Source organism: Hemitrygon akajei, chromosome 23 (assembly GCF_048418815.1).
Source record: "Hemitrygon akajei chromosome 23, sHemAka1.3, whole genome shotgun sequence".
Lineage (NCBI taxonomy): Eukaryota > Metazoa > Chordata > Chondrichthyes > Myliobatiformes > Dasyatidae > Hemitrygon > Hemitrygon akajei.
Window position 1 is genome coordinate 51,075,951 of NC_133146.1, and position 26,396 is coordinate 51,102,346.

A 26,396-nucleotide genomic window follows, 5' to 3' on the forward strand; every position below is an offset into this window, starting at 1 on the left:
GGACGCCCACCACTCCCAGCCCACTGCGCAGGTCATCCCCCGAAGGGGGTACTCTCCCTGTCCTTCCCCTCAAACGGGGGGTCCCTACTCCCCTTGGGTTTCTCGGTCCTCCACCCAGCCACCACTTCCGGTACCACTGAGGATCGCTCCCGGTGGCCCTAGTCCCTTTTCCGTCGCAACGCTCTCTCTTCCTCCCGCACCTCTCTAATCAGCTGCCCAAGAGATGGGGGGGGGGGCCTTTTTATTTTATAAGACTGCCGAAGACTCCACGACACCTTGTCACCTCCACGCCAGGGAACCACTGAATATCTGACTCACTCTCACTCTCGCCATGTCGTGTGCGTTCACTACCCCCCGGCGCCACAACCCTGTAAGGATTCTCTCCAGCCAAAATGTGTATTCTGAGAGCTTTTCCCCTCTCTGTTGCACCATGTGTTGAAACTCTGCTAAAAGCAGCCAGGGATCCCCTGACAACCCAAACGCTCCCTCCAAAACTTCTAAATACTTCTCCAATGAAGCCACGAGTTTCTCACGGACTACTTTGGCCGCCACGCCCCTCAAACTTCCCACCAATCGCTGTCTCTTCTCCTCATCCGAGCCTGGCCACTCCTCTAACAACAGGGAGGTATGTTTGATCCAGGTCTCATAGCCAACTTCCCCGTCCGGAGTAGGTGTGGCTCCTGAGAACACCCCCAGCTTCAGCCATGGTCTCTCGGCCACTCCCACCAGGGAGTTAAGAGTGGCTGCCAGCTCGGAGGCCTCCACTCTATCTGAGGTGGCGTGGCCTGGCCAAGCCTTCCCACTCCGTCAGTATTACAGTTGAACAAAGAGAACTATGGAGCTATGAGGGAGGAGCTGGCCAAAGTTCAATGGAACAATACCCTAGCAGTGAAGACAGTGGAACAAAAACGGCAGGTATTTCTGGGAATAATGCAGAAGGTGCAGGATCGGTTCATTCCAAAGAGGAAGAAAGATCCTAAGGGGAGTAAGGGGCGGCCGTGGCTGATGAGGGAAGTAAAGGGCAGTATAAAAATAAAAGAGAAGAAGTATAACATAGCAAAGATGAGCGGGAAACCGGAGGACTGGGAAGCTTTTAAAGAGCAACAGAAGATAACAAAAAAGGCAATACACCAAGAAAAAATGAGGTACGAAGGTAACCTAGCCAAGAATATAAAGGAGGATAGTAAAAGCTTCTTTAGGTATGTGAATAGCAAAAAAATAGTTAAGACCAAAATTGGGCCATTGAAGACAGAAACGGGTGAATTTATTATGAAGAACAAGGAAATGGCAGATGAGTTGAACAGGTACTTTGGATCTGTCTTCACTAGGGAAGACACAAACAATCTCCCAGATGTAATAGTGGCCAAAGGAACTAGGGTAAAGGATGAAATGAAGGAAATTTATATTAGGCAAGAAAGGGTGTTGGATAGACTGTTGAGTCTGAAGGCTGATAAGTCCCCGGGACCTGATGGTCTGCATCCCAGGGTACTTAAAGAGGTGGCTCTAGAAATCGTGGACGCATTGGTAATCATTTTCCAATGTTCTATAGATTCAGGAACAGTTCCTGCTGATTGGAGGGTGGTTAATGTTGTTCCACTTTTCAAGAAAGGAGGGAGAGAGAAAACAGGGAATTATAGACCAGTTAGCCTGACGTCAGTGGTGGGAAAGATACTGGAGTCAATTATAAAAGAGGAAATTATGACACATTTGGATAGCAGTAGAAGGATCAGTCCGAGTCAGCATGGATTTATGAAGGGAAAATCATGCTTGACTAATCTTCTGGAGTTTTTTGAGGATGTGACTATGAAAATGGACAAGGGAGAGCCAGTGGATGTAGTGTACCTGGACTTCCAGAAAGCTTTTGATAAAGTCTCACATAGGAGATTAGTGGGCAAAATTAGGGCACATGGTATTGGGGGCAGAGTACTGACATGGATTGAAAATTGGCTGGCTGACAGGAAACAAAGAGTAGTGATTAACGGGTCCCTTTCGGAATGGCAGGCTGTGACCAGTGGGGTACCGCAAGGTTCAGTGCTGGGACCGCAGCTGTTTACAATATACATTAATGATTTAGATGAAGGGATTAAAAGTAACATTAGCAAATTTGTTGATGACACAAAGCTGGGTGGCAATGTGAAATGTCAGGAGGATGTTATGAGAATGCAGGGTGACTTGGACAGTTTGGGTGAGTGGGCAAATGTTTGGCAGATGCAGTTTAATGTGGATAAATGTGAGGTTATCCACTTTGGTGGCAAGAACAGGAAGGCAGATTACTATCTAAATGGAGTCAAGTTAGGAAAAGGGGAAGTACAACGAGATCTAGGTGTTCTTGTACATCAGTCAATGAAAGCAAACATGCAGATACAGCAGGCAGTGAAGAAAGCTAATGGCATGCTGGCTTTTATAACAAGAGGAATTGAGTATAGGAGTAAAGAAGTCCTTCTGCAGCTGTACAGGGCCCTGGTGAGACCCCACCTGGAGTATTGTGTGCAGTTTTGGTCTCCAAATTTGAGGAAGGACATTCTTGCTATTGAGGGAGTGCAGCGTAGGTTCACAAGGTTAATTCCCGGATTGGCGGGGCTGTCATATGTTGAAAGATTGGAGCGACTGGGCTTGTATACACTGGAATTTAGAAGGATGAGAGGGGATCTGATTGAAACATATAAGATTATTAAGGGATTGGACACACTGGAGGCAGGAAGCATGTTCCCGCTGATGGGTGAGTCCAGAACTAGAGGCCACAGTTTAAGAATAAGGGGTAGGCCATTTAGAACAGAGATGCAGAAAAAAATTTTCACCCAGAGAGTGGTGGATATGTGGAATGCTCTGCCCCAGAAGGCAGTGGAGGCCAAGTCTCTGGATGCATTCAAGAGAGAGTTAGATAGAGCTCTTATAGATAGTGAGGTCAAGGGATATGGGGAGAGGGCAGGAACGGGGTACTGATTGTGCATGATCAGCCATGATCACAGTGAATGGCGGTGCTGGCTAGAAGGGCTGAATGGCCTACTCCTGCACCTACTGTCTATTGTCTATTGACCCCCCCTTACTGGTTACTGGCACCTCCCCTGGGTCAACTCCAGCTCCTCCTCCGGTGTTTCCTCACCCTCATCCTCCAGGAGGGTGTGGAGATCCCACACCCTTCCCCTGGACGCTGACCATCGCTGGCAGTTCCAACGTCCTGACGTCAGCACTCGTATGAACCAACACCCAGCTTCCCTCCATCTCTTTACCGCACCTCCGTGCTACCAGTTCTATCGGCCCCATACATTTGATCAAGCTCAACCCCCACACTAACGCACCATCCGAAATGTGGAAACCACCCCGCGTACCACGCACGCATAATTCACTGGTACATCCTCTAAATCGCACCAGTTTACAATCTTACATCTCCGCACTACTGGACATGCGTGATTTCCACAGCTACTGAAAATTCAATCCGGACAAGCACCCCACAAATGTAACGCTTACACGACCAGCTGGTGTATGTCTAGGGGAAAATTCGTCCACCCACCAAACCCCGCCTCCTGTATACGTGGATGCTGTGAAATACACGCTAATACAAACTCGCACACACAATATCAAGCTCACACCAGGTACGTTTACAGAATACACTTTATAAATCTTACTAGAACTAAGTGAATAATAACATTATATATTAATAACAATATATGAAGGAAAAGAAAATAAAGAAAAGGCACCAAAACTTATCAGAGTTCAGTCAATTAGTGCACATCGTTGGAGCTCAATCATCAAACCCTCCGACCGCTCTTCGTCGACCTCCACGACCCGCGCACCTGGGACCACCCTCGGTGATTGACCATCAGTGCCGCACCCGTCCACCTTCATCGCCGTCTTCTTCCCGACTCCCAAAAAGACCGCACAATCCCAGCTCCCAGACCCACAAGAGAAAATAACATCCAACAAATGAATACAATCCCCGTTATCAACAACTTTAACCCATACAAGCTTTGAGAAGCCTCGAGAATGCTCTGCAAGAAAGCACTCCCTCACCAGTTAGCATAACAAAAGAAGCAGTTTTACTTTTAACAAACAAAGAAGCCATTTTGATTAACATACACAGTACATAAAAAAGAAATAAAAAATAAGGAATGAACTTACCTATTTACCTTGTCCCTGCCTGTTCTCGCTGAAGCCCTGTTGAGACAAAGCCTTACCACTCTGACTCAGACCACTCCCATGATGACCACCCTGCTAGACAGTATTCTCTTTTATGGAGACTGGGTGTTAAAAGTTCTTCACCGGACTTGCACGGGAATGACTCATGCTGAAAAAACCTCCTGCTTTTTAAAGCTCTTTGATGGAGTTGCACAGGAACACTTCAACTGCATCATTAATAACCAAAGTTATTAAATTTACTGTACCCTTGGCCAATGCATCATAATTTTGAAATGGAGTTGTGTCTGATCCCAGGCAAGCCTCTGAGGTGGAAGCGAAGTTTAGGTTGTGAAAAGATCAATGATGGAAACTCTGGAAGAAACATTTGACAGAGGGAATAAATTAGTCTTGTTGTTTTAAATAACTGCTTGGACAAAGCTGCCAATGGCCATTGTTAAAGGGAATACTTTTGCATAGTAGGGGAATTAAGGGTGACAGGGAAAAGGCAGGTAGGTGGAGATGAGTCCATGGCCAGATCAGCCATGATCCTATTGAATGGCGGAGCAGGCTTGATGGGCCAGATGGCTGACTCATGCTCCCATTTCTTATGTTTTTGTACTTAAACTGGCAGAGGGAGATAATACAAATAAAGTTGTCTGGCTGTGAGATCAAGACAGCATGGTGAACTGTGCATTCTTGGTTAGAGAAAGTAAATAATGGAAAAGGATAATGAATGGGAGGAGGGCATATGGAGAGACTGTTGTTAGAATGGAAATTCAGGACATTAAACAGAGTTTGCAATAATGGCATTAAACTCTAACAGCAAACACTAAAAAATAAGGGTTGGTCAAAGCTGCATTTCCTGAAGCAGGAAGTGATTCAGACACTCAGGAGTCACCTTCAGTCAGGAAACTCGTCGTTGCTCTGTTAACTACATCAGGTCTAAAGCAAAGTCGACACAAAGATCAGAATAGTAATCCAGCCAGCACAGGAGCCCGAAGAGTCTTCAGTGGAAGCAAAACAGCCTGACACACTTGTTTGCATAAAGTGAGGTACATCCCACAGAATACATTGCATTGCTTACCTGACATCTTGGAATGCCAGAAAGACCAGTGTCATTAACTACTGTGTAACTGAGAGCTCTGAGGTTTTGCCGACCAACCACACCCCAGTGTACTGCTAAATAATTGCCTCCCACACTGTTTTCTTTGTCCCTAAAATAATTTTGCTTGTCACTCACCTATAATATTATCATTTTAATTTCCCTGGAAACTGCTCTCATTGGCAGAATACAACTGGAAAGTCAAGTTTCATAGTATTGGAAAGTCAGTAAAAAAAAAACTAAGTCAACTTGGCTGAATCCATTAAACAAGAATATATAAAGTATGAAGCTGGTTATTGATGTAAGGATGATTGCCCAGATATAAATTTTACTAACCTTTTAACCTTTTTTTGTGGTGTTGATTAGCTCTGAAGTAAGGAAGGCCACTACTCTAATTGCAGCTTCTTGGTTTCAATATTTCCAGAAAATGTTGTACCAAAACAGATCCGGTAACTTGTTCAACACTTTGTTATTTTTTGGGTCTGTTCTTCATCCTCGTTTCCTACAGTGGTTATAATGACAATTTAAAAGCAGGGATTTGTGAAGTAATGTGTTTTCAATTATTTCTGTTCAGTGCTGTAAACAGGGTGATTTGTGGAAATGAATAGCCCTGGAGTGGTTGTTGAGGCAAGGAGAGTTCCTTCGCTCCATCCTGCTGGCTCGGAGGTGAATTGTTCTGCTCTCTGACAGCAAACTGATGGTACCTTAATTCCAGCTGTACCCTAAATTCCATCCCATGTTTTCTAATCAGTTGCTTCTGTCTCTTTTGTCATATTATATTCTATTACTTTCTTTTGTGTTCAGCCCCATGCAAAACCTGCAACCACATAATATGCCTACTATTTGCACTTAACCCGACTTTCGTTGTTCCAGAGACAATCTTCTATTTCTTTTCTTCTCCTCCCTGTTTTGTCTTACCTGCTTCCATTGGAACCTTCTTCTGAATGCCCCTTTCAATCTTTATCTCCTCTATTGTGCCCTACTCTGCTTCTGCTCTTATGAGTTACCCATTTTAGGAGATGTACAAAATTCAAAATATGTAAATGATATTGTGACTGACTATATTTGGAGAAATTAGTTCCCAGCTCAAATCAAATCTGTACCACTAGAAAAGCAGATTCAAAGAAAAAGCTGGCTGAGCTTTGTAAAGTGCCCACTATTACAAACCATAATACGAGTTCATTTCATGGAAATACAGTGGGTCATAGGTTTCTTAAAAATTATCTCCACAATAGAAGAGAGAAAATATAAAAACATAATAATCTGAAAGAGCTAATTATTGATGATACAGCATTCAATTTTAAGAAATTCCAAAGGTCATAAATCACCCAGATAATATTGGCACTTGGTTTAGTGGTTGAAAGTTGTAATTAACATAAGAATAGTACTTTTTTATCTGGAAGATACACTTTATTGAAAATTATTTCATTTGAATTCTGCGAATGAATTGGCTCAGATTTCCAAAATCAACACCAACTATTCTGATTGGAGCTGCCTATGTTTCCCCATGCATTGTACATTTTATTTGCTCGAGATTTTTGCACAGTACTGTATAATCCTGAACTTCCTTACTGCTGATTGTTGCCTGTGTCTTTTCAACTATGCTCTGTCACCATACCCCTCATAAATCCAATGGCAAAGTGACAACCTCCTGCTGGTCTCCAGCACTAACACCAGTGAACCTGACCTAACGTAGCTTGGGTGCAGAAAAAATAACTCCAATCATTTCAGTGGAGACAAACAATTGTGAAGTACCAGGTTAATTTACCAGGTAGATTTATTTTAGTCTTTTATATTTATTTAGTGATACAGTGCAGAGTAGGCCTTACCAGTCCTTTGAGTCACCCTAGCAACCCCACAACCCCAATTAACCCTAACATAATTTACAATGACCAATTAACCTACCTGGTCTGTCTTTGAACTGTGGGAGGAAACTGGATCACCAGGGGAAAATCCACATATTCCACAGGGAGGACATACAGAGACAATTTACAGAACGGCGCAGGAATTGAACTCTGAACTCCTGAATGCCCCAAGCTGTAACAGCGTTGCGCTAACCGCTAAGGTATCATGGTGCCAGAGCATTTCTTTTTTAACTTTCATTGTCATATCTAGCGATACTGCACAGAGTAGCCCCTGCTGGCCCTTCCAGTCACACCACCCTAGCAACCCCACAATCCTGATTAACCCTAGCCTAATCATGGGACAGTTTACAATGACCAATAATCTACCTGGTACGTCTTTGGACTGTGGGAGGAAACCAGAGCACCCAGGGAAAGCCCAGAGGACATACAGAGACTCCTGACAGAATGGCGCCGGAATTGAACTCTGATATCCAGAACACCTCGAGCTGTAATAGTGTTGTGCTAACCTTGGTGGAGTAGAGGAGATTAAAGGGTGACAAATGTATCAAATTTTGCACGGTATAGATAGCATAGATTGCAAGAAAGCTTTCCCTTTATCAGAGGTAGATAACATTAGAGGACACTGGTTTAGTGTAAGGGGGAAGGGATTTTTCCACCAGGGGATGTAAGTATCTGTAACACACTGCCTGTCGGACTGATTGAAACAGGGTCACTGACAGAGTTTAAACCATGTCCAGATAAGTACTTGAATCACTTAGGAGCGGAAGACCATGCACCAAGTGCTGGGGAAATGGGATTAATACCAGAGGGTTCCTACTGGTTGGTGTGGAAGATTTGGTTGATTGACCTACTTCCATGCTGTACGATTCCATGACTCTCTGACACTGTCTCATTCGACCCTTCACTGTACATGGCATTACTACTCGAAAAGCCATCTCTCACGTGCAGTGCCATAGCCATTGTCACCAAACCAACTTTTAAATTAAATGTCATCCAGGCCAGCAAGTAGTCTGCATTCTTAGTATCTTCTGAGGCTGAGCTGGTGACTCATTTGTTCACAATATTGCTTTCACTAGTACCTTTTGATTTTTGGCAGTTTCTGTGCAATATTGTAAGTTGAAGAGCATTGAACCACTAAGCATCGAAAACCACAGCCAAACTTTTATTACAGAAAGAGGAAAACAACAGATGTTTACAAGCGATGAACCTTTCTGATAAGCACTATTTTGCTGAAGTCCATAAGTTTCTAATAAAAATAAAGTTAATAACAGATAGCTTGTTGTTCCGTCAGTCAATGCACTCCTTTGTAGTCATTAAATGCCTCAAGCAGTTATCAGCAAAAAGAGACATTTGGTGACTTGTATATGGAGAAAGAAACTGTAATTGGTAAATTGAATTTGCCTTTAATTGTATTTTATGCTTTGCTATTCTAGAAGTTCCCATTTAAAAAACAGAACCAAAGAACTACTGGATGTTATTTTTTGTTAAGAAATTTGGCTGAAATAGTGCGTGTCTGAGATGTACTGAATGTAGTCCTAATATACTCAGGGACCAGTGTGTAATTTATCTCTGTCATGGACAGCCTCAAACCCGTTTACGAAAGGAGGAGGATAGTGTATGGGGCTAGTAGCCACATCCCGTAAAATCTCAGTGCTACAGAAACACCAGAATAAAGCTCCAAAGACCTCATTCCTGGCAGAGGAAGGATCTTCGATTGGTTACACCTTGAAAGTCTGGCCCAGGCCCAGGAAAGCAGACTCTGGGGAACTGCTGTCGGCAGGGGATGCCCCAGTAGGAGTGATGGGTTTAAGAAGAAGTAGTAGTATGTAATTTGGAAATGAGGAATGTGTATTTATCTTAAGAGTCATAGAGAGGTACACCACAGAAACAGGCCTTTTGGCCCATCTAGTCCATGCCAAACCATTCAAACTGCCTAGTCCCATCAACCTGCACCGGGACCATAGTCCTCCATTACCCTACCATCCATGTACTTATCCAAACTTCTCTTCAACTTTGAAGTCTGGCTTGCATGCACCACTTGCACTGGCAGTTCATTCCACACTCTCACAACTCTCTGAGCGAAGGGGTTTCTGCTTGTGGTTCCCTGAAACATTTCACCTTTCACCCTTAACCCATAACCTCTGGTTGCAGTCCCACCCAATCTCAATGGAAAAAGCCTGCTTGCATTTACCCAATCTATACCCCTCATAATTTTGTATACCTCTATCAAATCTCCCCTCAATCTTCTATGTTCCAAGAAATAAAGTCCTAACCTATTCAACCTTTCCTTATCACTCAGGTCCTCCAGTCCCGGCAACACTAATCTTAAATTAGTTTATATAAGAATGAGTAATGACATTGGAGAAGATTTACAGAGGAGTACTGATGTACCTGGGTAATAAAAATTCATAGATATTTTGGCAAATGCAGGCCATCATGAAAATCCTGTAGAGTTAATATTCTTTTTGGCTCAGTCTATGATTATTGCAAAAGCATATCCTGCTTTACAGAGTGCCATGACAGAATGAACTAAAATAGATAAGGGAGTAATGTATTTTTACCAGCCTTGAATTACAGGGATTGTTTTCCAAGGAGCAGTCCTGTTGCCTAACCACCTCAATGGATTGCAGAACCTAACATTCAACTTCTAATGCCAAGTACTTCTGCTCATTTCTTATTAGAACTCAGTTCTGTCACAACCACAGATTCTACCGTTGAGCCCCTCACAGGCGGACTGCTGAATAGGTTCAGCAATCATACTCATGTGTATGCATGTTCCAGCTAAATGGTGTTTCATTGTTGTTATATTTAACTCCCTTCCTCTCATTCCAGTCTTGTTGAGTCTTGACCGCAGCACAGCGATGCCAATGCTCCCTGTTTACTTTTGTTTTTCTTCTGGGAAAGAAGACTGCCATTTAGACTGACACTGTAATGGAGCAATATTTATTTAGTATTAAGTTATTGCTTCTGAGCCACATTGTTGGCGTTAGCTTTCAGCTTGAGAGTTTTAGTTAAAGGCCCTGTTGGCATAGTGTTTATGGTTTATCCTTTAGTTCTGCACAGTTCTTATTAGAATTCAGTGAACTGTTCAATCCGCTTCAGTGTCTCTCCCTCTGCACTTGGGCCACAACTGGACAGTTGTGTCAGCAAGACTCAACCACTAAAATTAACTCAGTGGAGAGAGAACAGCTGATCTAGGCCCAGAATTTCATGAGGCAGGTAGGGGAGAAGCTAAAGTCAGTAGAGGCCGAGTCAGCAGAAGTGTCTCATGCGAAGCAGCAAGCCCTGTCCAAACTGAAGTTTGTTGGAGAAGTTGAAGACAATGGAGTCTGGGTTGGCAAAAAATGGCTGACACAGTGCAGCAATTGCTTTCACAGCGGCAAGCCTGGTCCAAACAGGAAGAACAGGAGTCAGCACTCAGAGCGACGGTTCATCAGCTAACCAGACGCAGCCAGAACCAGGTGGCAGCCATTACTGCTCTCACCGCTGTGGTTCACCAGCTCAGTCCTGACAGCCAGAATCGGGTAGCACACATTCCCACTCTTGCTGCCGCAACTCGGCAACCTTCAGCCAGGTCAGACCCACTGTCAGCATCTCCCACACCTTCTGCGGTAACTGCCTCATCGGCCCCAGCCACCAATGCCCTGATTTTCTTAGCAGTTTCTGCGTCAGAACCAAGTATTCCTCCACCAGGCGGGTACTCCGCTGACCCCAGAAGCTGCAGAAACTTTATTACCCGGTGTGAGCTGACTCTCCGAGTCCAGCCAGGTCAGTTCAGTGACGATAAACGTAACCTGGCTTACGTGGTGATTCTTAGATGGACCCTGACTCAGCCTGCTTCACGCTCTACGAGAACAGAGCACCCCTGCAGCCCAGTTCTTCTAACAACTTGTGGTGGAGTTAAAAAGAGTGTTTGCCCTTTTACTATAGGGTCGGTAGGCTACAATCTGACTCCTGGACCTGTGCCAAGGGAAAGGGACAGTGAGGGAGTACACAGTAAAGTTCCGACGATTGCTGATGAGATGGGGTGGAACGAGAGATCCCTCATCACTGCTTTCCAGTGTGGGGTGAGTGCAGGGGCTTGGCATGAGATCACAGTGTGCAATGAGCAGTACAGCCTAGATGACCTGATAACTCCAGCCATTTTAACTGACAACCGGGCAGCAGAACAGTGCAGAGAAACAATATCTTACTCTTTAGACCACCATTGTCACCCAGTGTACAATCCGCGGAGGAGCCAATGCCGGTGGGTGCACCCATCAGGAGGAATGGAATTGGTGCAGGAGAACAGGTTCCTGCCTCTACTGTGGTGATCCTGGACACTTCTGGGCATCATCTCTCAAGCACCCAGTATAATAGGATACCCATCAGGAGGAAAGGGAGTTCTGAAGGATCGATTCTCCCTGCAAGCATCTTTCCCTAATTGTCTCTGCTCCCTGATCCCTTGCTATGGAGGTCCCAGACCCATGAGTTCCAGGCATTTGTTGACTCCAGGGCAGCTGGGAACCTCATGGATATCTCTCTGGCTCAAAGATTGGAGTGTTCCAACTCTGCATTTGAAAGAGAACATTGATGACACAGCTCTGGATGGTCAGCATCTGAGCACCAGCCAGATCCACCTTTCCACAGAACCCCTCCATCCTGCACTAGAAGGCAACTATAGGGAACAGCTCTCCTTCTTCCTTGCTGATCCACCTGAACTGCTGCCGGTGCTTCACCTTTCCTGGCTATCTCAACACAACCCATGGACTGATTGGTCTCTAAAGGAGCTTCAAGAGTAGGGCTGGCATGCTATGCTGTCCGTTTGGTTTCAGCTCAAGCCACTGTCAGCCTATCCCCTCCTGTGCCAACTGTTAGTGTAGACCTGTCTGGGGTGCCAGCTGAACGTGCTGACGTTCAGTAAGAAGAGGGCCACACTGATCATACAACTGCACTATTGACCTCTTACCCGGTTCTCGTCCTCCCCAGGAGCAGCTCTTTTCCCTTGCTCATCCTGAAATGATGGCCCTGGATGAATACATCAAGGAGGTACTAACCATATCCATCCGATAACTTGTCCAGAAGGGGAAGCTTCTTTTTTTTTTGTGAGCAAGAAAGATGGCAAGCTCCATCCCTGCAATGATATTGATCCCTCAACAATGTCACGGTGAAAAACCACTACCCTCGTCTCCTGCTTGCTTCTGCATTTGAACATCTCCAAACATCAGCCATACTCTCTGACATAGATCTGCACAATGCTTACAATCTGGTTTGCATCCAAGGAGGAGACAAGTGGAAGACAGCTTTCAACATCTCCACTGTTGATTGCTGTCTTCCTCTCATCCCCTCTTCCACTGGCCATTATGAGTACCTTGGGATGCTTTTTCGTCTGACTAATGCCAGCACTATTTTTCAGGCCCTGGTCAACGATATGCTCCGGGACATGTTGAATCAGATTGTTTTTGTGCTGTATCAGATTCTCACCTATTCCTGCTCTTGCCAGGAATACATCCAGCATGTCCGTAGGGTTCTCAGACAGCTCCTCAAGAGCAACATTTATACCAAGCCAGAGAAGCGTGAGTTCCACAAAGAGCAGGTGACATTCTTGGGCTGTATCTTCACTCATTCCAGTGTTCAAATGGATCTATGTAAAGTTCAGGCAGTAGCAGAGTGGTCCAAACCATCTATGGTCAAACAGGTGAGGTGCTTCATGAAGTTTACAAACTTTTACAGCGGCTTCATCAGAAACTTCATTGCCATCATGGCTCCCATAAATGCACTGGCCAGGAAGACCTTGGCAGGATTCATATGAACAAGTGAAGCTGTCCCAGTGCTGTAACATCCAGACCCATCCCATCCATTCATCAGATGTCAGCATTGGTGCTGTAATCTCCCTTTCCAGTGCTCTCCTATGGATAACTGGCTTCACTCCTGTGCTTTTCTTCCCCTTCAATTGACTCCTACTGAGAATACAGTAACTACAATGTCAGGAACTGAGAGATTCTTTTTGGAGGCTCAGGAAACATAGTAACCCTGGCTGGAGGGGGCAGGGCATCCCTTAATGGAAGGGACAAATCACAAGAACCTGTCCTACATTCGTGATACCAAGGGACTAAACTCCTATCAAGTCTGTTGGGCTCTCTTCTTCACCATTTAGATTGATGCTGTAAGGAGTGGTATTTGTTTAGTATTAAGTTACTGCTTCTGAGCCGTAATGTTGGCGATAGCTTTCAGTTTGAGAGTTTTAGTTAGTGGCCCTGTAGGCCTAGTGTTTAATGCTTTTTCTTTTGTTCTGTATGCTTCTTATTAGAATTCAGTGAACTGTTCAATCTGCTTCAGTGTCTCTCCCTCTGCACTTGGGCCATGGCCACACACTTGTGTCATGTTCCTGCACACCCTCAGTTTGTGCCTCTTACATATAACCATAACGACTGATATTTCACTGCCTCATGGGCCGGTAACCCAGCCTGCTGAGCATCAGTATCAAGGTTTGTAGACACAAATTCCTGGAGGAACTCTGCAGCTCAGGCACAGTCTATGGAGAGGAATAAACAGTTGACGTTTCAAGCTGAGTCCCTTCATCAGGATTGGAAAAGCAGGGTGCAGAACCCAGAATAAGAAGTGTTGGGGGAAATGAAGGAGTACAAGTTGTAGGTGATGGGTGAATCCAGATGAAGGGGGGAGGGGAAGGTGGAGTGTGGGGGGGGGGGGGAAGGGGGATGAAATAAGAAGCTAGGTGATAGGTGGAGGAGAGAAAGGGCTGGGGAAGGAATTGAATAGGAGAGGAGAGTGGACCATGGGAGAAAAGAAAGGACAAGGGACATTAGAGGTTTGGTATCAAGGCTTGATGCTTCGCAGCATTGTTTTTTTTAAAGACAAAATTCTGTTCTGTGTTACATATACAACCATACGTTATTGCACTGAGCCAGTATTGCCTGACTGATCGGTTTAAGTCAATGACTTGAGAACAGGAAGGCAATCCCATTCTGTAACAATTATTATAAGTAGGTTCAATTTTTCAGATTCTGGTCACTAGTTATGAATACAGCCACTGGCCGCTTTATTAGCTACACCTGTATACTTCAATGTTTGTCAATGCAAATATCTACTCAGCTAGTCATGTGACAGCAGCTTTTTACATAAAAGCATCCAGCCATGTCAAGAGTTTGGTTGTTGTTCAGAGCAAACATTAGAATTGCGGAAGAAATGGGATCTGAGAAATGTGACAATGATTTGATTATTGGTGCCAGGCGGGGCGGTTTGAGTATCTCAGAAACCGCTGATGTCCTGGGATTTTCACACACAACAGTCTCGAGTTTACAGAGAATGGTGTGAAAAACAAAGAAAAATTCCAGTGGGCCACAGTTCTGCGGGCAAAACTGCCTTGCTAATGAGGAGAATGGCTATATTAGTTCAAGCTGACAGGAAGACGACAGTAACACAAATAGGCAACAGTGGTGTGCAGAAGAGCATCTCTGAATGCACGATAGGTTGAACCTAGAAGTGGATGGACTTCAGTAGCAGAAGTCCATGAACATATACTCAGTGGCCACTTTCCTAGGTATAGGAGGTACCAAATTAAGTTGCCACAGAGGGTACAAGGCCTTAAAACTAACAATAGGTTCCTTGTATTCACGTGAAATACTTTAAGTCATACTTCTGTTTTTGTTCATAACAGGGCCTATTAATTTAAATGTAAACTTTTTTTATTATCAAGAAAAAGCATTTTTATTTAATGTCGCACTTAATTTTATTTTTGAAACATTCATGATGAGTTGGTATTTACAAATTTACAAACCTTAAGCCTGATGATTTAGTGACAGAGGCAATTTGACTTCAACACTTTCTGTCAGCCGGCATAATCTTCAGTAGCTCTGTAACAAGGGAATATCAAATTGTAAAGAGATGGAAAGAAAACTAATTTCTTCTGAAAACATGTGGAAGCATAACATTGCATAAGCATGACTGACAAAATAATAATTCCTTTGACCAATCATGTCACGAGAGACTCCAAACTACTTAATCAAAAACCTACAATCTGTCAGCTCTATAACCATCTTTTTAATAGCTTCTCTCAAACTGCAGGCTGGGGAAATGCTCTGCTAATTTTATTTCTGTGTAGAAGGAGATGCAGGGAATGCACATCCTTAATTTATGAGGTTCTTCTGACGGAACAGTTTTGGAGATAGATGTAGAGGGGGGAGAGCAGATGAAATTTGTCTACAGAATAAGTGAGGACAAGGTGACCATGCATTGGAGACCATTCAAACTTGTCTTTTTTTTTCTGTCCATGATTTGAACTGGTGCTTCTGCTGAAGAGAAATTGCACCTCAAAGGTAACCAAACCTGCAAAAAAAAATCAATTCACGGGAGAAAAGGGCAAAATTGCATTAATCAAATCAAGTTAAATCATCATTCAAACTATTCTTAGATTCAGCTGAACAAGACAGCAGTCCTTTGGGGCCAAGGTTCAAAATGTAATGTATGGATCTACTCCTTTTAGAGCAATGACCCCTGCACCCCAGCACTATGTATTGATCTGTTGTCTAACATGTGCTGTTCTCTATGCATGTACATTGTTCTCTCGCTCTTGCTGCAAAATGAATACACCTGTTAAAGCCGTCTCCCACGTGCGTGCTTTTATTTAATTATAATTGATATAATGAGCGCAGTAGATAGAAGGGAACAGGTGGACATTATTTACTTGGATTTCCAGAAGGCATCTGATAAGGTGCTGCATAAAAGACTTTTCCATAAGATAAGGATGTATAGAATCGAGGGTGATATATTAGCATGGATAAAGGATTGGTTAACTAACAGAAAGCGGAGAGTTGGGATCCTTGAGTGTTACTCTGGTGGGCAATCAGTGGTGAGTGGTGAGCCACAGAGGCCGGTGCTGGGCCCGAAACAGTTCACGATATACATTAACAATCTGGAAGAGTGAACCGAGTGCAGTGTATACAAGTTTGCTGACGATACTAAATTGAGTGGAAAGGCAAATTGTGCAGGAGATATGGAGAGTCTGCAGAGAGAATATTGATGGGTTAAGTGAGTGGGGGCAAGGGCCTGGCAGATGGTGAACAGGTCATTCACTTTAGAAGGAAAAATGAAAGAGCAGATTATTATTTAAATGGTAAAAAATTGCAGCATGCTGCTGTGCAGAGGGACTTGGGAGTGCTTGTGCATGAATCACAAAAGGTTGGTTTGCAGCAGGCTATCGTAGGCAAATTGAATGTTGGCCTTCATTGCTAGAGGGATTGCATTTAAGAGCAGGAAGGTTATGCTGCAACTGAACAGGGTACTGGTGAGGACGCACCTGGAGTACTGCATGCAGTTCTGGTCTCCTTACTTGAGGAAGGATATACTGGCTTTGGAGGTGGTGCAGAGGAGGTTCACCAGGTTGATCCCAGAGATCAGAGGGTTAGACTAAAAGGAGAGATTGAGTGGCCTGGGACTGTACTCACTGGAATTCAAAAGAGTGAGAGGAGATCTTATAGACATATAAAATTATGAAAGAGATAGATAAGATAGAGGCAAGAAAGTTGTTTTCACTGGTAGGTGAGACTAGAACAAGGGGACATAGCCTCAAGATTTGGGAGAGTAGATTTAGGAGATGAGGAGGAACTGCTTTTCCCAAAGAGTGGTGAATCTGTGGAATTCTCTGCCCAATGAAGCAGAGAAGGCTACCTCAGTAAATATATTTAAGACAAGGTTGGGTAGATTTTTGCATAGTACGGTTATGGAGAGAAGGCAGGTAGGTGGAGATGAGTCCATGGCCAGATCAGCCATGAACTTATTGAATGGTGGAGCAGGCTCGAAGAGCCAGATGGCCGACTCCTGCTCCTATTTCTTATGTTCTTTTGTTCTTAATTGATATGCAGTTGTGCACAGACACAACAAATTGGCGACAAGAACGAACCTGGATGTCAGAAAATATCACGAACTGCGCCGACAGTTATGGATCAAAACAGAAGGTGGTCATCACAGACGCTAACAAAGGCATGAGTACTGCTAGGTAAAAGTGAAAGACTCGCTGAGCTTAAAATGAAAATAATGTGGCAATGGCTTCAGTTGGGAATGTTGATGAATTTGATAGCGCTAATGAAGGCTGGGAGTCATTATTGAGAGTGTTGAACTGTATTGTAACTGAAACAGTGTGGAGGAGCAAAAGAAAGCCCCTACACTTCTCAGCTTAATGGGCCCAGGAACACAGAGTCTCTTACGCAACTCAGTAACCCCTGTAAAGCCAGCAAGTAAGACGTTCAACAAAATAGTTTTACAAAATCACTTGAGCCGTAAACCGCTGGTAATAGCTGAGAGATTTAGATTTTACAAAAGGAACCTGTCAAAATATGAAAGCCTTTCTGAATACATTGTAGAACTGTGCAAACTTTCACAATACTGTGACTTTAGAGATGGACTTTCTCATGCATTAAGAGACAGGCTTGTATGTGGCATGTGTAGTCAAAGCACTCAAATGAGGCTACTGGCAGAAAGAGACCTAACCTTAGAACAAGCATTGTAATATTAAGTCCATAATATCATTGGAGACTGCAGCAAAGGAGTCTACAGAAAATCAGGCTAGAATGTGAGATACATAAAATCTCCCTGAATGATGCAAAAAGCCAAAAATGTTATTGATGCAGCAAATCCTCCCATGAAGAAACGGCTATTGGTTCAAAGAAAAAGTCTGCAGAAAGAGTAACAGACAAGGTCACACTGAGAGAATGTACAAGGCAGACAAAAAGCTCAACCAGTGAAAAGCATCAAACACAAAATTAAGCAAGTGCAGACAGTTACCAAATGTAAAACGGAATCAGACAACATCAAGTCTGTCAAAGGTGAACTGTCATGCCTAGAACTGCATAGTATAACTGAAGCAGATCACAAAATTATTTGGATCACAATAGTTGTGTCTGGTGTAAAGCTGAAAATGGGAGCTGGATACAGGGTCAGCTTTGTCCATAATTCCAGAGGCTGACTACAACAGACTGTCTTCTAAGATACCATTAAAGAGGACCTCCGTGATGCCAAAGGCTTACACAGGTGAAGAAGTGTCTCCCAAAGTAAATGTGACGTATGGAGGCCAAACACAACGGTTAGAGCTTTATGTACTGTAAAGTGGTGGGCCAGCACTTTTCAGATGTGAATGTTTGAGAAAAATCCAACTAGACTGGCACTCAATCAAAGCTCTCAGTGTGATATCAACAGACAATGGCAGCCCAAGTAGTAGCACTAACCGGAGACTGGCACAGCTACTTAATGTTAATGAGAAGGTGTTTGAGAAGGGGATTGGTAAGTTCATAGGCATGAAGACCAGAACTGAACTGGACAAAACAACACCACCAAGATTCCATAAAGCGTGCCCAGTGCCTTACGCACTACATCCTAAAGTGGATGCAGAACTGCAGAGCTTGGAGGCACCTGGAATTCTCTCCAAGGTCAAGCGGAGTTATTGGGCCATGCCCATTGTCCCAGTGATCAAGAAAGGGAAGGCCAGAGCCATTCGCTTATGTGGGGATTCCAAGGTGAGCATCAACCCTGTGCCGTGTACTGTGCAGTATCCCCTGCCACAAATAGAAGACATTTTTGCATCTTTGGCAGGCAGGGAGAGGTTTTCAAAGATTGACTTGTCACAAGCCTTTCTGCAAATGGAGATTGAGGAGTCAAGCAGGAAGTTCCTCACAATCAACACTCACAAGGGACTGTTCCAGTGTAATCGTCTCATCTTTGATTTTGCATCAGCTCCAGCAATTTGGCAAAGAGCAATGGACCAAGTGCTCCAAGATATCCCAGGAACACAATGTTATCTTGATGACATCATCACAACTGGCAAAAATGATGAAGAGCACCTCCAGAATCTTGGTAAAGAGTGAGTATGGTCTGCGTGCAAAGAGAGAGAAATGTGAGTTTCTCAAGAATGAAATCTCATTGTGGACATGTCATTGACAAGCACAGTATACAAAAGTAACAGGAGACTGACGCAGTGCTACAGACTCCCAAACCAGAAAATGTGTCAAACTTAGGTCATACTTGAGCCGTGTAAACTACTACCACCAGCTTCTCCCAAACACTGCTACAGTGCTGCATCCTTTGAATGCACTGTTATAGACAGGAGCAAAGTGGGAATGGTCAGAAAGATATGAAAGAGCATTCAAGGAAATAAAGAGACTAATAACATCCGATGAACTGGGTCACCCATTGTGACCCATCTCTGCCCATCAGACTAGTGTGTGATGCATTCCCTTTTTGGAGCCATTTTGCCACACACTATGAAAAATGGATCTGAATGCCCGATTGTGTTTACTCCAAGATCACTGATGAGCACGGAACACAATGCACAGATTACATACAAGCCCTTAGTCTAGTATATGAAATAAAGAAATTCCACCACTACCTCTACAGACAAAGTGACATATCACAGGCTCTTTGCGTCCTTTTTCAATCCCAGCATGGGAATTCTAGAGACTTCTGTTACCTGGTTACAACGTTGAGCACTATTCTTAGTAGACCACTCTTATGTCATAGAATTTAAGGGTACAGAACAATGCAGCAATGCAGATGGCTTGTCACATCTTCTTATACTTTATTGGCAACAGAAGAAGAAAAGTCTTCATACTGTGACCCAGCAGATGTGTTCCACACAACATTGATGGACTAGTTGCCGGTAACAACTTCCGAAAACGAAGGGAAACAAAGAATGACCCGGCATTGCCAAAAGTCTATGACATCACCATGCAAGGGTGGCTAGCTCATGGTAACCTTATGTTCCCACAGTTCTCAGTGAGACAGAACCAACTGTCTGTATGTCAAAGAAAGCTGATGTGTGGATCTTGTGTTGTGATTCCCTCTAAACTATGCACCAGAGTGTTAGAAAATCTGCTTGAAGGACACCTGGGTACAGTCAAGATGACAAGTCTTGCCTAGAGCTACGTGTGGTGGATGGGAATAGATAAACAGATTGAAGACTTGACCAAAAGCTGTTTGGGATGTCAATAAGTTCAAAATGCACCCCCCCCCCCCCCCACTGGCACTATTACACCCATGGGAGTGCTCATCAGCAGCATGGTAAAAGAGCACATCTTAACTTTGCTGGGCCATTCATGGACTCCATGTTTCTGATTGTTGTGGATGCTCATTCGAAGTTGCCAGAGGTTGTACCAATGAAGTTAACCACCTCAGCAAAGACTGCCTCTGCTCTGAGGACGACGTTCACCAGAAACGGCTTACCAATACAAATCGTGAACAACAATGAACCACATACACGTCAGAAGAATTCCAACTGTTCATGAAGAAAAATTACATCAGATATTCCACGTCAGCTCCTCACCACCCGGCATGAATGAATTAACTGAAAAGTTTATCCAAACCCTGAAGAAGTCCATTAAAGCGATTGACAAGGAGGACATTTCTCTACAGCACAAGGTGGACAACTTCCTTTTTGTGTATCGGAACTCTGTTCATGCAACAACAAATCAAACACCTGCTATGCTGCTCATGAGCAGGAATCTGAGATCTCGCATAGACCTCCTGAAAACAGGTCTATGGAGAGAAGTACAGAATAGACAATTCAGCCAGCTCCCAAGTGAAGCAGCAAGGAGCTTTGAAGTTGGACAGGAAGTCCTAGTGTGTGATTACTAAGAAGACAAGTGGGTACCTGGTAGGATTGCTACAAGAACTGGACCACTGATGTACAGTGGATGTCTGAGATTAGACATGGAGACATCATGTGGATCAGGCATTCAACAAGACAGACACATCCAGTAAGTACCGGACTTACCTCTCAGTGATGATCATGTTGCTGACAACATGACACCGGAAACCAAGAACATTGTCTTGCAAGACACCTGCCAAACCTGATGCCACTCCACAGGTCCAGAGGTGTTATCCTGAAAGAAACAGAGTGACACCCAAAAGACTGATCATTTACAACTGTGAAGTTAGTTATGGACTGTTATTGTGAAAGCATGTCTATTTGGAATATGGGTTTATGAAAGGGAAATTGAATGTCTTGTATATATACAATTTTATGTTGCATTAACTAAAGGGGGAGGAAGTGTGATGTATGGATCTATTTCTTTTAGAGCAATGACCCCCCCCCCCCATTCGCACTACGCATTGATCTGTTGTCTGCGTATGCACATTGTTCTCTCTCTCTCTCTCTCTCTCCTGCTCTCTTGCTGCAATGTGAGTACGCCAGTTAAAACCATCTCTTGCGTGTGTGCTTTTATTTTAATATATATGTAGTTGTGCACTGACACAACACAAAAGTAGCAAGCCAACTTGAAAATAGTGAGTGAACTTGAAAAAGCAAGTACATTATTAACAGTAGCAAGCAAAGAAGCATATTCACTTGAAAAAAAAGTATATATATATATATATCTTACATTATCACCGTCCTGAAGAGTCTCGCAATCGCAAATAAATGTCCGAGACAATCTCCCACATTTATACTGCCGCAACTTCGATGCTTCTGAGTAGTGAACAACAACAGAGTTTGCAGCCAGGTCAGCTCCTTCTCCTTCTCCAATCGGCCAGCTGGCCGACTTCTCCTTCTCTAACCCGCCAGCTGGCTTCTCAGGCGGGGAATATATGGACTGGCCACATCACAGCCTGGTATGGAAACACCCAAGCACTTGAATGGAAAGGCCTCCCCACCATTAAGGACAACTACATGAAATGTTATCGCTGGAAAGCAGCATCCGTCATCAGGGATTCTTCCCCCCCCCCCCCCACTGAGAATATGCTCTCATCTCACTGCTGCCATCAGGAAGAAGGTACAGGAGCCTCACGACTCACACCACCAGGTTCAGGAACAGTTATTACTCCTGTAATGCTCTGCTTTAGATTCCTACTGCTAATGCTGTAGGGTATTTCACTTAGTAGCTTTCTGGAGAAGCAGTGTGTCCTGCTGATAGCATGTTTGGGTTTCGGGTAAAGATAAGGGGCTCTGACGTTCAACTTAGGAATGTTGTGTCAGTCAATCAGGATGGTGGAGTCGGGAGAAGGTTCCAGGGAAAGCTGGGTGGAGAGATATTTGTGATGGACACTGGTGGGGTTTGTGGTCTTTTTGGTGGGAGATGGAAGGAGGAGAAGATCAGAAGAGATGCTGTAGGATTCAATTCAACAGGAAGATGCGATTGCAAGTAGTGTTTCGGGAGTTGAAAGAGTCCAAGACCGTAAGTTCTACCAGTGATTGGTGATGAGAATTCAGAGCCATGAATAATGGTCATACCCAGCTTTTAGACAATATGACCTCCAATGATGTGCACATTTAGACTGGTTTAATTATAATGGCCCTTTTATCTATATTTTTCCCTTTTCGTTTCCTCTTAATAACTGGTTGATAAAGCTGAACTGAGTAAATACACCTTCTTTATAATTGTATGTGGTGTATGATCTGTTATTTCTTGATGATGGATAATTGTGTTTGGGCAGTCTTTACAGCATTCGCTCAAATCAGGGTTCGTTAATCGAAACAACCCAAATTTCCTGTTTGGTTGGACCCAAATCATATTGACCCGAGACGTATACTGTTTAAGAAAGGTGGCCTTCTCACTGCTGTGTTCAGTGGCTGTTAGCAGAGCCAGCTAATGAGCCAAGTTTCCATACAAGCTCGATGAGGGGGCTTCACCCCTCAACCATCAGGCTCCTGAACCAAGAGGGGATAATATCACTCAGCTTCACTTGCCCCATCACTGAACTGTTTCCATAAACTCACTTTCAAGGACTCATCTCATATTCTCAATACTTATTGCTTATTATGATGATTTTTTTCTTTCTTTTTGTATTTGCACAAATTCAATTACAATAATTGGATTTATTGAGTATCCCATAAGAAAATGAATCTCAGGGTCATATATGGTGACATGTAGGTACTTCGGTAATAAAGTTACTTTGAAATTTGAACTTTGAATCTATAAGTGCAAAGTAATGACCTGTAACTTTTAATACACAGAATAAGCAAAAATTAATCTTGCTAAAGTTAAAAATGGGAGTTAGAATATTTTGGCAGCATGAAAAGATCTAATAGCTAATCTTTACATCCCTGGTAGTGCTGGTAGAATATAAAAACATATACCATAAGGGTATACAATTGTTAAAATGTTTGCAATTATGATGTTGATTTATTAAATACACTGGTGGTTTTTAAACTATAGAGGGATCAGATAAGTGTGGCATGAGCAGTATCTGGTCTCCTTCTAGAGACCAGAACCTGTCCATTACTTAAAGTTCAAAGTTGAAAGCAAAATTTATTATCAGAGTCCATGCATGGCAGCACACACAACCCTGAGATTCTTGTTCCTGCAGGCATACTTAGCAAATCTATAGAACCATAACTATAAACAGGATCAATGAAAAACAAGCTGCAAATGCAAATATAAATAAATAGCAATAAATAAATGAGTATGAAATAACAAGAGTCCTTAAAGTGAGACCATCACCAGAAAAAGAATGAGTGTAGTTATCCTCTTTTGACCAACAGCCTGATGGTTGAGGGGCAGTAACTAGTTTTGAACCTGGTGGTGAGAGTCCTGAGGCTCTTGTACCTTCTACCTGATGGCAGCAGCGAGAAAAGAGCATGGCCTGGGTGGTGAGGATCTTTGATGATGGATGCTACTTATCTACACCATTTCGTGTAGATATGCACGGTGGGTAGGAGAGTTTTACCCATAATGTACCGAGGCAAAACCAGTACTTTTTGTAGGATTTTCCACTCAAGGGCATTGGTGTGCCCACAGCAGGCCAGTCGGCACACTTTCCACCACACACCTATAGAAATTTGCCAAGGTGTTTGATGACATTCCGAACCTCCGCAGACTCCTGCGGAAGTAGAGGAGCTGGTGTGCTGTCTTTGCAATAATATTTATATGATGGTCCAGGACAGGTCCTCTGAGATAGTCACACCCGGGGATTTAAAGTTACTGACCCTCTCCACCTCTGATCCTCCGATGAGTACTGTCTCGTGGACCTCTGGTTTCTTTCTCCCGAAGTCTACAATCAGTTCCTTGGTCTCATTGACATTGAGTGAGAGGCTGTTGTTATTACACCACTCAGCCAGATTTTCAATCTCACGCTTGTATGTGGATTTGTCAGCACCTTTGCTATTTGTCTGATATGTGTAGGGTTGGAGGTATGCTGCTTTGAGAACTACTACTAATGAGAAACAACACCAGACCAATGCCTCCCAAATACTGCGGCAAATAAACACACAGGAATTCTAACTGATAGGTAACATAAAAGAGAGAAAACAACTCGATGCACTCACTGATGATACCAAATTAAGTGCAGGATAAACATTTTGCGAACAAACCTCAAGTCCTCAACCCATTTATTTTCAGAAAGATGTATGCTGAAGCAGCAGCTGAAACAACTTTAGACTACATTACATTTGAAATCTTGCTGTTGGGAAGTTGATTCAAGACTGGATTGTGGACAGGAAATTAAAGATAATATAAGTACCTTTGAAGCGTTTTATTTACAGCTAATGGCAAGGGATTAGTGAAGCTAGGGAAGAGATTACAAAAACAAAACATGAACTTCCGGAAGACCTCAAGGAACTTGAAAAGAGTTTTTTGATTAAATGAAACAGAGATACTTCCACAGATAGAGAAAATTACACTCTCCAAGGTTCCTTTCTAAGTAATAGTACCCCACTTTCGGTATTATTGTGCTAAGTTTCAATAGCAGTAAGTGAAAACACATTGCATCAGCTGGTACAATCCAGGCAACCATGCTATACTTCCTTGGGTGGGCAAAGGGTCAAGAGCAGGGTTCCAGTCCTGAAGAAGGGTCTCAGCCCGAATCATTGACCATTTATTCATTTCCATAGATACTGCCTGACCTGCTGAGTTCGTCCGACGTTTTATGTGTATGTTGCTTTGTATTTTTAACATCTGAAGAATTTCTGGTGCTTATGAGGAGCAGAATTTACCACCTTGTGCTCAGCTGGGAGTTGTTTGACTTGCATGAATTGCCTCCTTTCTTTACCTTTAATTGTCTGTATAGTGTTGTCGTGGTTCCTTCCAGGAGCATCAATGAGAGAGAAAGACACTTAATCCTTTCTATAACTGATGAATATTCAACTGATTTAAATTCTCGTTTTTTTATATATCAAAAAACCAGAACAGGTTGAGTTGCTTCTTTTGAAAGGCAGCTTCCGTATCCATTGTCACGATTCCTTGCTTTGGTTCCATTTATAGAGCCTGGGCATTAATGAAGAGCGTAGGCTGCAGTTAAATGCAGTGCTGTGTAGCGGCCTGTTTACATTTGGAAGTACTACAGGAACAAGCCTGAATTTTTCCCCACACTCGGGACATTCCATTGCTGTATCTAATTTGGTTCAGCATCTCTGGTCTCTTCAATAGTTCAGTTTAATATCAGAGAATGTATACGGTATACAGCCTGAAATTCTTATTCTCCACAAACATCCACAAAACAGAAGAAAATCCCCAAAGAATGAATGACAGAAACATCAGAACCCCAAAGGCACCCTCAGGGGGTAACAGTATGAAGTATGTTTGACCACCGTGGCCATTGGTTTCCTCTTCTCCCTTCTGGGAGAAGATACAGGAGCTTGAAAGCCAACTGACCAGACCACCACTATCAGACTTCTAAACTAGTCTCCTCTTTCCCATGCTCTTCCTTTAATTCTGTATATCTCCATTATTTTGTTATTATTACGAGCATTTCCTTCTGGACTTTTTCCAGACTGCTCTTCCTCCTTTCCTCTGCTCTTGGATTGTGCTGTATTTTAGTGTATTTGTTGTTGTTGCTGTTATTGTCAGGCCCTTAGCTCCCAGTGGAGCAGAGGCCATCGATGGCCTTCCGTCTTCTGAAGTCAATGGTTTGGTTGGTGTTGACAACGCTTCTGCAATCCGTTGCATCCATTCTACAGGGGATTGGCCTGTACAGCTTCACCAGAGCCCTGTTGGCCAGCCTTACCCATTTTCACCTCTCATGATGGAGACGTAGGGCTGGACCTTGAGAGGCGTTGTTGCTGTATTTAGTGTATTTATTCTTACTATCTCTATGTTTACTCTGGGAGTTCCATGCCAGTGAAGAATTTCATTGCATCCTGATGCATACAAACTAATCTAATACTGAATAATCTGACACCAATGAAACAATAAGAGTACAGGAGAAAATCTGCAGATGCTGGAAATCCAGAGCGACACACATACCAAATGCTGGGGGAGCTCAGTAGGTCAAGCAACATTTGTGGAAACGAGTAAACAGTCAACGCTTCAGGCTGAGATCCTTCATCAGGGGCACTGTGCTGGTTGCTCCAATGTACTGGTACAGCTGGATATGTGACAGGTTCCAGAGCATCC

General features: G+C 43.4%; 1 long non-coding RNA gene across 1 annotated transcript in view; it reads right to left on the bottom strand.

The window, feature by feature from the left end:
* Window positions 1-3,690: 3,690 nt before the first annotated feature.
* LOC140715101 (uncharacterized) overlaps window positions 3,691-26,396 on the bottom strand; it is a 28,957-nt gene continuing 6,251 nt past the window's right edge. Inside the window, exons 2-4 of the long non-coding RNA XR_012096059.1 lie at window positions 14,861-14,936; window positions 5,555-5,720; window positions 3,691-4,488 (exon numbers count right to left, since the gene is read on the bottom strand). This is a non-coding gene — a long non-coding RNA (uncharacterized lncRNA). The remainder of the gene's footprint in view (window positions 4,489-5,554; window positions 5,721-14,860; window positions 14,937-26,396) is intronic.